Here is a 15,634-nt window from a genome sequence, read left to right on the forward strand (position 1 = left end):
AGCAGCATCACTTTGGTTCACTTTAAATCTTCACAGATTCTTTCAGTTGCTGTCACTTCCACATCTGTGGAATACAGATGTTACTTTCCTTCTGGTCTAAATCTTCCAAAATCAGTGTTGTAGCCATTGAAAATACCTCTAACAGCTGGCACAGCTATTTTATGAGTAGAAACCCTCACAAAGTGGATCTAAACCAGCACCTTCCTCAATCACATGACAGGACAAGCAGATTATCCTGGAAAAAGTCAGGAATATGAGCTGTGAATGCTGATTCCTGGGATTTGTGCAGTTAGGTTGTTGAGCAATTGCATTTCTATCTCAGGGCACAGGCTGGCAGCAGAGGGCTCCCACCATGTGCCTGCACACAAAGGAGTGGCCACATTGCACAGAGACGTCTGGAGCTGCACACTATGCTGTGGAAGCAGATTGCAGGGAAGGACTTAAAATCTACCACATAAAGGTTTTCGTGGCCTCTTGCTCTCTTCAATTTCCCTCTGTTGTCTTCAGCTTTTGTGCTTACCCTGTGTCTCAGAGCAGCAGAAGATACTTTGCTTGCAGGCACTTAGCTTTCACATTTGCTTACAGAGCATTTGTAACTTCCACAATCCATTTCAGGAGTAGAAAGCTACATACACATAAACAAAATAAAATAAAATAAAAATTAAAGAAGGAAATGGCTTTTTCCTACTATCCATTACAGCCTGCATGATAATAGCTTTATCCTGCCAATGGCTGAGAATCCTCTGTAAGGAAGTGAGTTCCCTCATTATTTTAATGTAATTTGAGTGCACTCAGTGCCTTGCAAAGGCACTTGACACCTCAAAGGAGCAGATGCTAAATGCTCAGTTCATTAACCATCTGACTGTTATCCTCAACCTTTTTGATAATAGGGGTTATTTAAAATGCCACATACTGCTGCTCAAATATTAATAACTCTTCTCCTGAACTTTTAAAAATAATATAAATAACTCACTAATCATGACTTAGTTATCTCCTGCAAATAACAATGCATGAGATGGACACTTATCTTGAACTTTTTATGTAAACGATATTCTCTATCTGAGAAACTAGCAGTTTGCTACAACCTATTTGGTAACCAAAAAATATTCCACTTAATGCTCACCAAGTAGCTTCACAAAACTGTCCGGCTAGTTCTCTTGAGGTTTTCAAAGCCAAACAGAAATTTTTCACTACTAGACTCAGCTTTCTTTTTCATGGTAGACAGAAGAAGTACTGAGGGCACACTAATAATGTATTTTCAAAAAATATTTCCTTTTCCATAGAGGAAACAGCTGACACTGAAGATTTCTTTAATGTTTGGTAAGTATTTGGAGACAGTGGTTTATTGGTATACAAAACATCTATAAACACACCACTGCGGTATTCAAGAGGGCAGTAAGAATGAAATAAACTCTAATTTTCTCAAATTAGAAGCAGCCAGACTCTGTTTGCCCTCAACTATACTTCTGTTTGGAAGGCAAGGTACAAAAAATGAGGAAAGTATTTATGTTGTTTAGTCCAGAAAGTACCATGAAGCTTCTTCTCTATGGACTTTTACTTGGATGAGTATGAAAAATAACGACTCAGAAAAGCTACAAAAGGCAATGAGATTCTTTGATATTAATCAATGCACCAATATGTCTATAAACATATGAGGCTGTGGAAATTTACAGGAATTTGAGGACCTCAAAATTTCAATGCATTGACCTACTGCGCCATCTAGCCTTGTCTGGAGGACATTTTCCTCTGGAATCTGCGGTCATGGAACAATGTGTATCAATCAAGATGTGGATTTAAATACACATATTCCACTGAGTATGCAGTGGAGTACTTCCATGGGTAAAACACCCTAGTATGACAGTGGTATTTTGCAGCTTGTGCTTCTCATCTCTAAAGGCTTTATAGCTAAATCAGAAAAGCTACCCTTTTAGAAAAAGACATGATCTGCAAACCTCTATACATAAACAATCAGAGAAAAAACCATCATACTGCTAAGTGGCACAAGTGCAACTTTTTGTGGGACCTACTCCCTATGCAAACACTCTCTACGTGCCCAGAAAAGCCACTGGCTGGCAGCAATTCTTTTTCTTAGGGAAGCAGTGTGAAGAAAACAGAACTTTTTTGTTCTGGTTTTGTCTGGGATTCAGTTAATTTCTTCTCCATAGCTGGTACAATGCTGTGTTTTGGATTCAGTATGAGAATCATGTTTATAATACACTAACATTTTGATTTCTGCCAATTAGTGTTTGTCCTAATTCAATGACTCTTTTTTGTGTCTCATATTCTGCCAGTGAACAGGTACATAAAGAAAGCTAGGAGGGAGTACAGCCAGAACAGGTGACCTGAACAGGTCAGAGGGATATTCCACAGCATAGAACACCATCCCCAGTATATAAACTGGGGAATTACCTGGAAGCAGGGTTGATCAGGGTGCAAGAACTGGGTCTGGCATTGCTCAGAAGGGAGTGAGTAACTCGATTGTGCATCAATTGGTTTTGCTTGAATTTTGTTTCTTCCCTTTTTTATTTACTATCATTCATACATTTTACTTTTCAATTTACATTTCAATTACTAATTTTTCCTTACCTCAACCTACAAATTTTGCTTTTGATTCTCCCTCCCATTCCACCGGGAGGGGGGGTGGGTGAGCAGCCTCGTGGAGCTTAGCTGCTGGCTCCGGTTATATCACTAAGTTCTGTCTGCAGCAGAGGCTTGCTGATACCACTTTAGGACTGGAATAGCTGCTGTCGGAATGCCCACAATCCCCCGATGCACAGACAACACTTGAGAGCGTGCCCATGAGCAGCTCTAATGACATATTCTTTGGGCAGCTCCTTGCCGAGTCTGCCTCCTCCCCACTTAATTGTCATTAACTGGCACTATCAGCCACAGCGCTCCCAACTCCTGCCACCCCACACTCAGGAATGATTGCTTGGGGCTCTGAGTCCACTAATTCACGATGTGCTTCCAATGCCTCCACAAACCAGGCTTCCTCAGCCTCGCCTAAGTGCACTGTGCAACACAACACAACACTGTCCTCACCATAGATTCTTTTACTCAGTGTGGCAGATAGGAAACACTGCACTAAATTTCATCAATCCACTGAGCCTAAGCATCCAAGGCATCAAAGCCGCAATTTTCTCTAAATAATACATAGCCAGCCTTTTATACATTCATTGTGCATTCACACTATACCATCTTCTCTGGTGAATTTATTATTAATTTGTAATTGATTAACTACCTATTCATTCACTAAATGCACAGCCAAGTTTAAGCAATGGCTGTGCATTTAGTGCACAGCCATTTAAATCACAGCATTAAATCTCAGCCTAGATTTAAATTTAAATTTAAAATTTAAAATCTAGGCATCTCAGCTCATTAAAGATATAGTACATGACACAAATGTACTTAAAATTACAAGATTTCTGCTCTCCAATTTCTGCCCTCCAATTTCTTTAAATTTCACACATTCCATTTTACGGAAAGGGGAAAAAGATAACTAATTCTCGGGGTGGAAATTTGAATTTTTACTTCTGGCACATCCACATAACACCCAGCTCTTTTTATTTTTCAAAAAATGCAGTAGGTTTTTCAACCAAGATGTTTCAACAATGTATAAAGAAAAGATCCCAATTGTTGCTGAGGTATCCCAAGTTACATCTGAAAAAGCCTACCTTGTCTTTTGGAGCTTGATTCCACTTTCCACAGACTCTACTGAACAAGACTTTCGGGAACAAGAATGTTGAATACAGCAATTCAAAGCCAATACGTGGAACAAAACAAAAACAAACCTTTTTTTACCATTTGCATTACCAATGGGCTTAAAAAGTCCTCTTCCAATAATTTTATTGACTACCGTGAACTGACAAACAGGCACATAAAGGTAGCACTACCATTTCAAGATGCTACTGTCAGTCATTCATTCAGTTGAAAAACTCAGTTGTCTCTTGCAGGCCTGTTTGTTTTCTTAAACTTCAGTCCAAGTGACTTAGCAGTTTCTAGTAGTCACATTTAATGGACACTTGTTTAGAGCTGTCCCACTGTCTCCAACGCTTGATTGGAAATCCCCTTGCTCATTTTAACTAACTAGCTAAGAAGCCTGAAACCAGCTAGTTGCAGCAGCCCATTCCATTTCAGCCCATTCAACTAATTTAGATTTTTCGATGTGGTCTACAGTGAATACACCTTGAAACTGTGTGTAAAGCAAATAATTGTGCTTAGAATAGCACAGTATTAATTGGAGAAAGTGGAGCATCCATGTAAACAACCATTTTGTTGTAGCAAGCCTCACTTTCTACACTTACCCTGTGGAAAACAGTCCTTTGCCTCAGTCTCAGTTGTAGTCTGTATTCTATCACGTTTGGTCAGTGGATTGCGGTGTCCCAGAACTCAGGAATGGTTTTAGGCTAGTTCTTGTGCCACCAGAGGGATTTTGGGAGACAAGTGTCTTTGTGTCATCTCCTGCCAGCTGTTATCTACAAATGGAATGCTGGATTTGCATCTGAAAGCACTAGTGTTGAAACACTGGTATGATTTTTCCATGAGATACCAGGCAGATCTGTTCTTACAACAGTGTGAGGGCCCATAGAACAACAAAAATCTACAGAGAACCTTATTTTCCTCCTTCTGAATATGTCCAACTCCATTTTCCACTCAAAAAAGGCAGTTTTTTCTGGACACTGATATATAATGTACTGTATAAATGTCCTGAATAAGTGCTGTCTAATGTAACCATAAGTAGCCCTACTACTGCTATAAACAATATTCTCATCCCACAGAGAGAAATACTGTGCTCCTTTTTCATCCTAGCAAATTATCTCACAGAAAAAAACCCCTACAAATCCAATAACGAAACAAGTACGTATTAACCACATTTGAGCATGCAGTCTCAATATACAAAAGTGGACAACTATTTTGTTCTACCACACTGTGCTGTTTACTCTTCTCTCCTGAAATATTACATCACACTCTCCATGTTTTATTCGTCCAAGAACAGAATGAATTTTAACCCTTGACTTCGATGGGAACCGAGAATGTTTGCTTTTGATGTCTCTTCCTCTAGACTACCACAAGATGGCAGCAGAGAGCTTCTCCCGAGGAAAGCTGATCTGAAAATAGCACTGAATTGTCTCGCTTGGGCCCCAGAGAGTGCATGCTTCTGATGAGCCAGGAAACTACACAATTACATATCGAGGCTCTTAGGCAGAAGCTAATTTGCCTCCTGGAATCCTATCTAGCTAACCATTAACCTGAAAGTCTGAATACACTTGGCATTTCTACACTCAAATTCCTTGAGGAACTAGGCTTCATGTGTACAGAATTGTTGCAGTGTCAGGAGCATGCAGCCTGCAAAAATGCTTTTGGGGTCAAAAGGTAGGTGTGGGGATTCCCAGGAAGCTCATTCTCAGAGTATGACTATTGCACGTTGCATGTACTTGTCCTTCACATGAAGATGTTGAGGCCCACTCTTAAAACGCAAAGGCATGCAGTCCTTTTATAATAGCCTACTGACCAGACTACTCAAGCTGAAAGTAAAGAGAAGGACTCAATTCCCTCCTCAGCTGCAAGAAGTTCAAATACATGCTTGGAATGACCCCAAGGAATGACTGAAGGCAGAGATTTAACAGTAGTGTAAATGGATACAGCCACTGCCCTCCATTTAAAGCTGCCAACTCTTGAGAAAGACACAGAAGCACATGACCTGGAGAGACAGACTACTTGTGCCTCATCCAGTCCAGTGGGATAGAATAGTTCTGGGACATGATTAGGCTGCAATTTATCTACTCAAAGGAGAACCTAGGACTTTCAAAGATTCTTGGAAGGTGCTGTTCTCTAAACCGCAAACAATCTCAGTGGTAAATAAGTGCCTAAATTATGTAAGTAGTTATTTGTTAGTAACAAATCTATTATCTTGCACTGCTGAACCCAACTGCATTTCAAATAACAACACTACAAAATTTTAATAGCTTTAGTTTCCAAGTAAGTTAGGCAGGGAAAAAGATTAGAGACTGACATTAAATTGATGTACATAAATTTGGTTTATATGACATTGTGGATGAAGGACTACAGACAAAAAAATATTATAGTGAAATTTTTTTCAAGTTTTTGAGCTGGGTTTAAATATTTCAGCATAACAAAGCTGTGGACCTTTCACTTGACATTTGGGAGAAAATAAAACACAGAGGTTCTACAGAATCAGTGAACTTCATGTATCCCAGTGTTCACCGCAAAACCAGGCTTTGTGAAATAAAGCAGACCTGACATAATTTAGCACAATATAAACCATGTATATAGATAAAAAGACACTTGAAGTTATTTTTTAATTCTAATGTTGTTACTTCCTACATTTCACTGCTTTTTCATCTAAATAGCAATTGTTTACAGTAGGAATTGTTGAGCAATTATTATTTAAAGAAAAATAACTGATGATTTCTTCTTCATTAACCCCATAACTTATTTATGCTACTGTGATTTTAATTATTTAGAACAAACCTACACTCGTTACTTATTAGTTAAGATCATATCAGATAATACAAATATAACACTTGCACCCTCTCTTGTCTGGAGCTACAATTATTACTTGATCAAAGACGTATGCCTGGAGGAGAGACTGTTGCTGCAACCACACAAGTTTGTGTACAACAAACTGCAATTTGATACGAGATCAGGCTTTGCCCTTTACAGTGACCTACCACAACTACAATGGAAATGCCTATAAAAAGCTCAAGCATTATCTGTGTATGGCACTCAGGATTCACCTACTAAACAAATGCAAACAATTAGACATTCCTGCCTCCTACATTTTGTGAGACAATTTAGATTGGCACTGCAGAATCCTAGCTTGACTCCAAGCTGAGAGCCTATTGAGAAATAAAGAGTACTATACCTATGCAACATGGTTGTACAGTTTCAACAGCTCCTCTGCAGCTGTGGAATGAACAAAATTACTTCCAGAGAAACTCCATGAATATTTATGAAAACTTCTTAGCATTCTGGATGCTCTAAAATGTACATCTGAAATTGTTCAGTGCAATTCAGCTCAATAACTTTTCTCTGAACTCTTTCACTCCGTAGAGTACTTCGGCAACTTCTGACTAAATAGAAATTGTTCCTGGGTAGAATTGAAATAATGTATGAAGAACACTGTTTATGGAAGACAGTGGTTTGCTTTACTTTGGGTTTGGAAGTTGCCACTGCGCAGTCAGAAAGCAATTAGCAGTGGCTTGGAGCTAAAAAGAAAAAATAGTGGAGTTCAAAACACCTGTCTGGCTGTACACAGCCAACAATCTGTCTGATAAAACAGAAGATGCCCAGGATTTCCAAATGATGTGAAGATATGAGGCTCACAATCATATCAGAAAACAGGATTAAGATTCAAAAGCATCTTGACAAGTTAAAGAAATAGTGTGTCAAAAGGGAAAGAGCAATGTTGTAGTGTTAAGCAGAAATAGTTAAACAAGGAAAGAGTTGGCAAGACAAAAATGATCTGTGACTTATGGAACATCACAGGTAGATCTTAAATAAACAGTGTTCTCCTTCTGAGGAAACAGCAAACATAGAGACAGATATGAACAGAAGTGTCACTTGAGAATAAATACAGTGTTAATAAGGCTCCTGTTAAAAGAAATGTTGCGTCCATCAATTCTTTGAAACTGGACTCAAGAGACATGTGAATAGCAGCGAACACAATCAACATTCTGTAAATCATGGAAAGAATTTAGTTTGTTTAACCTAGAGAGGCCTGAGGGGGTCCTATTATTAATCTTCAATGCTTCAAAGGCTGCTGCAGAACAGGAAATAATAACTTGGTCTCTATTAGTTTGCAGGCAGAGAGCAGTGGGTATAAAGACCTACTAAGCCTTTCCAAAAACAAGAACTTTTTATCACTATAGTGAGATCTGAGCCAGAAGCCGTCCTTGAAGGCAGTGGAACTTCTGGGAGCAGGAGACTTTAAGAAAAAAAATTTGAGAATCAGGTGGAATTCATCCTGCTTTGAGGCTTAAGATGACATCTTTCACAGTATTTTGAATATTAATTTGCAACCAAAAGAACTTCAGATTTTTCATCTAAATTACTAGATTTTAATAAGAGAATCAACACCTCTACTAAACTGTGCAGAAGCTCATGCATATGATTACTAACTAACTGGAATCAGAAACTCCTGAAATACAAATATTTCTGCTTTACTTTAAACAACACAGTAAAGTCTTTCATTACACTGGTTAATGAAGAACATTAAATAACATTAAATGTTTCTTGTTTCGAGTCTTTGATTCAGTGCCCTACAAAGGGAACTATGTTTTGTTCCATATGTTTGCAGATTTTTTTGGTTTTCCTTTGAAATGGTCCTGTTAATATAGATAGCATTGTTCCAATGGCTTACTTTCTTCCTGAAGGGTGGAGAAATAAGAAAATTACCTTTTTATTACTCATAAGGGGCAGATTTACTACATCGTGTAATATATGGGTACAAATTATTAATATACCAACTTCAGTGGTAGACTTTGCAAATTATGCAAGTAAGTTATGTAGCATTACAAGAACATTGTGTAACACAGACGTCAACAGAGAAAAATTAGTTTTTGATGCCAAGAAGCTACAAACACTTGACATATAAAAGAGGAAATATTTTATTTTAGGACCAGCTGACACTCAAATATGAAAAATAAAGAAGTACCACCAAAGGTATCAGCAAAAGTGAGCTTATTCAGATATGTTGTAAAAATGACACTTTTACAGCACCAGTCAATGGCAAGGTTCACTGTATTCTCTTGCACAAAGGACATAACAATGACTCAAAAATCTTCCTGCATTATAATACTAGATTATGCATGGTATCTGTCAGTTACTGAGCATCTGCTGTTGGTGGGATGTGTCTCTGCTTTGATGACCAAACTCAAGAGGTGTCCCTGCTCAAGGGGAGATCCAATGGAAACAGCAGCTTAGGAGAGAGAGCTTGAAAAATGCTCATTTAGGCTGACACATTTCTGGAATAAAGTGGTTGCCTGGTAGTCAAATTACATGCAATGGGAAGTATACCTGTGAGATTCCTTGCACCCACGGCTTTTTTTGTTCCTAGATAAGTGAGTCCTAGAAAAGCTACCTGCTATTCATGTGTTATTTACATGACCAGTGAGCCAAGCTCATATGCATCAATGATCACCTCTTTTATATTTTTATAGAATGGACTAGAACTAGAGAAGTTCTTGCCCTGCTAATACTCTGGTCTTTACCTTCTTTGCAGCCTGTAATAGCTACCCTTAGTTTGGTTAAGGAGTTGAGTACATATGCCACACTTGCTCAGCTTGTTTAGGTATTTTAGCCAGGCACAGATACTCTGCAAGAAGAATACACATAATTGAAAATAAAGCAGTTAGTTTTTGGCCAATAGAGAGAAGAGCTAGCTAGAGTTTAATGAGCTACTAGACAAAGCATTACTATACTCACCATTAATATTAAACTACTCAAGAAGTCTTTGCTGAGCAGGGAGGCATGAGCCAAAAGGGTAAGGGTCAGTTCCCATGGCTCTCTGGAGAGGAATCCCAACATTTCTAACTGCAGTCTTCCTTTAATACTTAAGACTCAACACAAGGGCTCACAGCTAATCCCCAGCTGACTGTCTAGCTTGACCAGGCTTCCCCACATTACCTTTATGATTTTACACCTTTTCATGCTGGAACTTTTGCTCTGAAATCCTTGAACATCAACAATCTCATGTCCACAGCCCTACTCTCAAAACCTCTACAGATGGCAGACTGCCACAGCAGTCTGGATCAAGGTCCAGCAGGTGTGTCGTGCCAGAGGTGGGCTTTGGATATATGTACACAGCCAACAAAACACCCAGGAAAGTGAGGTGAAACTCAGAGCTCTTCTTACAGACACAGATGGTGCCAGGTTGGATTGGATGCCTTCTAGGTCTTTCCAAACTACATTGCTATAAGCTGGTGTATATAGAGTTTGCTACTTAGTATTTTAAATTCTCTAAATTCTGTGACACTTGACACACTGAGCTTCCAGGCTATTTTGTGGATTTACCTTTGTTCTTCTCTTTGTATGTCAGTTTTTCCTGCTCAAATACCAAGAACTTGACAACTTGCTTTTTGAAACACTTTCTGACCAGGCATGAAATTCATTACAGTTATTGAATATTATTATTCAATAACTCTTTAGGGTCTTTTTGGTTTTATTTAGTATCTTGAGCATTATTTCTAAATAGCAGTGAATTCATATGTTCATAAGGAAGTATTCACAGGATAAGCTAATACATTGTTCATTCTGGAACTTATAGGATCATGTGGATCAGTAAAAGCATAATCAGAGACTGTTGCTGCTACCCAAACATAGAGGCAAGAGAGAATTTTTCAACCCCTGCCACAGCAGGCGTTGATAGGTTCTCAACAGGGGTTGATAGATTTTAAAAGGTGTCTCCACTAGAGACCTAAAAGAATAAATATTTTCAAACACAGATCAGAGTGCTCAAAGCACAAAAAATGGGTTATTATCTTTAATATAGTATGTGCAAAGATTTTCCACCCCACGTTTTATTTACTGTATATAGTTAAAAATCTATTTTAAATATGCAATTGATAAATTTCCAGAAAGCTTTACTAATTATGCTGTCTAGAAACATTAGAAGAAAGAACTTAGTAGAACATTGCAGAGACTTGTTAAAAAACATAAGAAAAAAAGAAAAGCTAAAATTCTGGCATCTAACCATAGACATCTGTGATTTGCATTTTTAGTAAAACTTAGCAAGTTTTACTTTACTTTACTTTTTACTTTACTTAACTTTCAGTAAAACTTTTATGTCAGGTCTGAATTCTGAAACAGCAGCGAATGTCCAGTTGTGGTGTCTCCAGACCACAGGCAGGCAATGAAAAATGAGTGACCCTCTGTGAAAAGTTCAGTTTATATGACTCACAAAACATGCACATGAACTGTGTGGAAGAAATAGATCCAACTATTCAGAATGCAGTTCTGAAGAATAAAACTACCCTTTGACTACAAATTATTTGCTTGACTAAAATGCAAAAGCATCACAAGAAAACGGAACTCCTGACTAAGGAACAGGATGTTACTTGGCAGAGGGAAGTATGAGACATCCCTGAAATACAATGAGGCAGGGAACAAATGGCTAGACAGCAGTTCTGAAGAGAAGGATCAAGGTGATGAAGTGGACCACAAGAAAAGTGTTAGGTTATCATGAGGTATAAGATAGCCCATAGGCTGAAAACTTTGCAGATCACATCCCCCTGATGAAAAGCAACCAAGCCTCAAGAAGAGACAGAAGACCTCTTTTATGAAGCACTACAAACTGAAAAAAACTGTCACCATGAATGTCCTGGAAGAGATGAGGAACAACCTTAAACAAACTTTCTCACGGCTACATGAGAAGATATAGCCAGGCAGCTTTTGGCATACTGTACCTCTGTGAATGAGGCCAGTCATAAGAGGACCCACAACAGAAACATGGCCAACTCCTGGTCTCCCTCCTTGTTTTATGTGATTTTGGGAGTGAACAGTTAACTGTGTGAGCCATAGCCTTAGCTGACGAGGTGTCTGTGAGGGATTTCCTCTGACAGCGGTACTGTGGCACGGCACCAGGCTGGTTACGGCCTGGCCCGAGCCCCGCCCTGACGGCCAGAGCGCCCGTCCCTGCTCCCGGAGACACAGGGACCCTGGGGCCAGACCACCAGAGGAGAAGGCGGCTTGGGGACATCACTCCTGCCCGCTGGGGACTGGGCAGATCGGAACGTGTCCATTCTCTGTCCCTCTCGGGCTACCCCTGCCCGTCCCCCTCGCTGTCCCTCTCGGCTGCCCCTGACCCTGCGGCCCTGAGGCGCCTCGAGGAGGGGGCGGCCCGCGTTCTGTCTCTGGGAGCGCAGCCAAGGGAATGGGCCGCGCTTCCCGGAGCGGGGAAGAAAGTTCCGAGAAGCGGCTCACCCGGCTCGTCGAGGTGGGAGGAGTCGCCGCCCTGCCCGGGGAGGGGCGGCCGAGACGCTTCCCGGCATTGACTGGGGGGCCGGCGTGTTCCGACCTGCGGGGCCCCCGCTGACGCGGCCGTGAGGGAGCTCCCGGCGGCTGCAGGTGAGTGATGCCGGTGTCTCCCGGTCACGGCAGCTCCCCGTCCCTTCAGTGACCCCTCGTCCTTCAGATCCCCGTTCCTTCAGTGACTCCCCGTCCTGCAGATCCCCGTCCCTTCAGTGACTCCCCCTTCTCCTCTCCGTCCGCGGGCGTCCCGTCCACCCTCGCTGAGGGGAGCTCTGTCTGCCCCGCTTAGGAACACCCACTTCTCCACTCCGGCACTTGTTTTGAAGAGGCCTCTAGAGTTTTTGCTTTGAATTTTACACTTCTGATGCCCTCTCCACCCTTTGCCCGCCCGTTCTCCCGTGTTTTGCAGGCACACTTCGGTACGAGAGGGCTGGAGCAGCACCTCGTACAGCATCTCCGACCTCCGGGAACCCGCAGCATCGTCGCATACCCATGAATTTAAGGCGCTTCATGACCGTCTAGTCTCCTCTGCTTTCAGTATGCCCTCTGCTTTCAGTATGCCTACAGTATAAAAGCTGCTGATTTCACTTGAGCAAAAATTACCTAGGTGGGTAGTGGGTAAAATACCGCGTGGGATGAGGATGCTGCTGCACCTTCCAGAGGTGATTCGGGTTTGGTTTCAACGTCCCCTGTAGCAACTGTTTCAAGACAGTGTTGACTTGCTCAGAAATGTGAGCCCAGACCTTTAAATCCGGCATGATACAGAGAAAACTTGTTGCTCCCACTTTCTTTTAAGCAGCTAAAATCCATTGCTTGATCACAAGGCCCTTTGAGTAAACTAGAAAACATAAATTCTAGTGTGGTTCTGGAAGTTTTTGGAATTTGACTATTTTTTGCATAACCTTTTTGCCTCTCCTTTTATCTAAATTTTGCATGTGTGGACCAAACTTCAGCATAATATAGATCCTAGCAGAGTTACAAGTAGATAATGCTTGATAATTAACTTCTCTACAATTCTCTACAATTGCTGACATTTCTGATGGGGCAGGAGTAGTTTTACCAAGTTCATTAATTGCTTTATAGTTTTAGATCCCATTTCCCCTCTTTCTCAACTGCTTTTTTGTTTGGATTCTTGTCTTTGTGGGACCACGCAATGCATGTTTTTCCATTTTGGCAGAGATTTTCAGAAATGCATCACAGAGCTTTCTGTTTATCAAAACACTGGAGCTAAAACTACCCCTCAATGGTCAAATCATTACATGTGTATCAGACCTTAATTATAGAAATTACTTTCTTTCTTGTGTAGCCTTTTAAATTTGTTGCTCAGCCATTAAATTACAAAGGCTTATTAGGAGCTTTCAGTGTCTAATACACAGATGTATTTTGTGTACTAAGTGTACTTGAAACCACCTTTAAAATTATGGGAGAGAAAAAAAGCAAGTACAAGGACTAAAGGAAAGATTCATCCACTTTAGTTGTGGTATCTCAGATACTCATTTTCTTATTAGCATTCAAGATTGTTAACAATCAAATTTTCAATTTTCTATGTAAACTGTGATTTTTGTTTCAATTTTCATTCCATCTATTTAGCTGAATGTTTAGTTAGGATTAGTTAGCCTACCTGTGCTCTGCTTACTTTCTAGAGGTGTCTCTTTGTAGGCTGTAGATAGAGTTTATTAGATTTTGGTACTAAAATGTCACTTATGTTATCAGTGTTGTGTTGTGTGGTAGAAACTTGGACTGTGATTCTGATCCTCAGTTAGTTTATGAAGTAGGGGGAATAACAGGATAGGATGAACAGTGTTACGTATTATTACTTGATTTGCCTCACTGACAGTCTTCTTCCATGTTTGCTTTAGAAAAACTTGTTCAGTCCATGGTTCAGTTCATGAGCTGGTATCCATATCTAATATCTAGGTACTCTCCATTAAATAGATTAAGTGTTCTGCAACTGAAAACATTTTTTTTATCTCAGCCTGTGTACATTCTCAGATTCATTTAAGGATTTGGCTTGTGCCTGGCAGCTGTTTTAAATAAGCAAAGCAAAGGACACTGAGAAAACAAAGTTGTATTAAGTATGATTTGAAATATGTGCCTTGCAAGATTGCTACAAAACTGATTAACTCTGCAGTCAGCTTTGACTAGATGTTCATAGCAGGGGCTTCTTTTCCTGACACACACAGGTTCCAGGTGCTGCAGCATGTGCCCTGTATAGCTCCAACTCCTAGTCAATTGAATTTTGGTGCTTCAGTGACTTTGAAGTGGTGTTTGATGAAATGTTAATCTTTGGTGTGTTTACTAGGTAAATAATGAGAATTTCTTTTTAATTTCATGCATGGCATCACAAAAACTTTGGCTTGGACAGGACTTTGGGGATTGCGTAACCAGCTTTTACCTCTGAAGGAGAAATCATATACTTGGAGATATTTATTTAAAATATTCACAGACCACCTACTTAAGGAAATTTAATTTTCTCAAAGGTAATTTACTCCTGTGCTGCCTCCACTTCTTGAGTGACTCCTCTTTAATTGTGTTTAATCTGAACAATTCCTGTTGCTGCTGAATATTATTTCAATTGTTGTCAGCTCTCCAAAATAATTCTGTTTTATTTAAGTATCTATAAGTGCTGATTAATTTCAAGATAGGCAGGGGAGTCCCAAATCCCTCTGTATCAGTTTTGTCACATCCCAGGTTACATTTTTCCAACAGGACAATTATAATTAGACTATGAAGTTATGATTAAAAAAAACAAAAAAAAAAACAAATAGTGTTGCAGCCTGACAAAACCAAACAAGTCTGCTTTATTTCCCCAGAGAATTTGAGTTTTTATAAGAATGGAAAGAATGTACATTAAAGATGAAAGATTTGTTACTCAGCTAACTTCTGTAGTCCTGGCAGATCATTTGGTGCCAAACTGACTTCAACTTGCTACTCATCATCTCACCTTTTCTGGCTACCTGTCTTCATTCCCTTTGTTGTTCTATTTGCACTTTTGGCAAGGATGTTGTTAATCTATTACCATCATTTTGCTGTTGTTACTTTTTTTTTATTAAATTGGTAATGTATTTTGTAGAACTGGAGCCAAGACACAGACTCATAAATGATGATTTTATAAAAGTACTTAATTATTGATAATACAGTATAAGTGCTTGACATTTGTTGGTGCTAATTATTATGTGTGATTAATTTGTTAGTCACAGGCAGATATTTCTGAATAAAGAGGATTTAATTGAAAATACTGCTCTTATATTAAGGACCCTATTTCTTTCTTCTCAACTAGTGTTTCATTTATTTAAATTACTTCATATTCTCTTTTGTTAGAGAATTCTAGGACTTTTCTCATGAAAACTGGTTTGTTACCTACAATTGCGCATATTACCACAATTTATTTATTATGCACTATTAAACTAGATTACTAACATACCAAGTAGTGACGACCATTGTCATTATCCAAATAGTGACAATATGATTGTATTTTGGTAATCACTTATTATATTACACTATAGCAGCATCAGGCTTTTGCATCTAGGCTGTGCCACTGGTGAACTGCTGGTGTAAATGAATTGGTGTAAATGATTAGCTGTTAGTTAAATTAGACTCAGTTTCATCACAATAATTGGGAATTGTTCTTAAGAGCATAAAA

This window comes from Molothrus aeneus, chromosome Z (assembly GCF_037042795.1).
Source record: "Molothrus aeneus isolate 106 chromosome Z, BPBGC_Maene_1.0, whole genome shotgun sequence".
Taxonomy (NCBI): domain Eukaryota; kingdom Metazoa; phylum Chordata; class Aves; order Passeriformes; family Icteridae; genus Molothrus; species Molothrus aeneus.